Below are 1,404 nucleotides of genomic sequence, written 5' to 3'. Positions count from 1 at the left end.
CAGGTATATATCACTGGTCATCCCCAAAGCCAACACCTCCTTTTGCCGCCTTTCCTTCCAGTTCTCTGCTGCCAATGACTGGAACGAATTGCAAAAATCTCTGAAGCTGGAGACTTATTTTTCCCTCACTAACTTTAAACATTAGCTATCTGAGCAGCTAACTGATTGCTGCAGCTGTACATAGCCCATCTGTAAATAGCCCACCCAATCTACCTACCTCATCCCCATATTGTTTTTATTTACTTTTCTGCTCTTTTGCACACCAGTATTTCTACTTGCACATTATCATCTGCTCATCTATCACTCCAGTGTTCATTTGCTAAATTGTAATTACTCTGCTACTATGGCCTATGTATTGCCTTACCTCCTCACGCTATTTGCACACACTGTATATAGACTTTCTTTTTTTTATATTGTGTTATTGACTGTACGCTTGTTTATTCCAAGTGTAACTCTGTGTTGTTGTTTGTGTCTCACTGCTTTGCTTTATCTTGGCCAGGTTTGCAGTTGTAAATGAGAACTTGTTCTAAACTAGCCTACCTGGTTAAATAAAGGTGAAATAAAATAAAAATAAATAAATATAACTTCTTCACATGAGAGGCATTTTCAAAACTCAAAAAGAAAATTGGGCAGGAATGCCTTTGGAACATATAAACTTTTATGTGCCATAGTAACAAACTTATATGCCATCTTTAGATACAAATACAATTGTTAAATTAAGAGCCTAGTTGGATTGGTCTGCCATTTAGCATGCTTCTGTCTATAACATGAGCATGTGTAGATAATCCTTTCTACAGCGGCTTTTTTGAAAGATATCATGAATAACTGCAAAAGTATTACTACTGCTCTCAACATTGCTGCCCTGAATTTAACATGCACTATCGACAAAGATCAGTGGGGAAAAGTTGTGATGGAATACTTTCTAGAGTACGATCGTGCCTTGCTGACTCTCTGACTCACGATGATGACAGACGATGATGAAATCCCTGATTTTAGATAAAAACATTTTCATTGAACCAGACATTGTAGATTCTTCTGATGACAGTGATAGGGAAGAAATGGCAATCTACAGTGTTGTTGTCACGGAAGAAGTTGACCGAGTTTTGAAATCAGTGGAATGCCCAGTGGAAGCAGAGAGATGATTGACAAATGCAGAGAGAGTCAAATATAGAACACAGAAGGCTGTTGTATAAAACACCTACGTATCTCCAGATTACATCTTCAAACTAAGGCCAACCATGGCATCCGTGGCATAGAGGGAGAAGCGTTCATCCATGTATACGGGTAAGAGTCTAGCTACATTTTCAGATATTATACGTTTCAAATTTTGTCAGAAAGTTGTTTTCATTACAAGTTAAAGCATACTGTTAGCTAGCTAGCTAACATTAGCTGGCTGACTCGCTA

Source organism: Salvelinus sp. IW2-2015, unplaced genomic scaffold (genome assembly GCF_002910315.2).
Source record: "Salvelinus sp. IW2-2015 unplaced genomic scaffold, ASM291031v2 Un_scaffold5277, whole genome shotgun sequence".
Taxonomy (NCBI): domain Eukaryota; kingdom Metazoa; phylum Chordata; class Actinopteri; order Salmoniformes; family Salmonidae; genus Salvelinus; species Salvelinus sp. IW2-2015.
Note: the sequence above shows the minus strand (reverse complement) of the source record.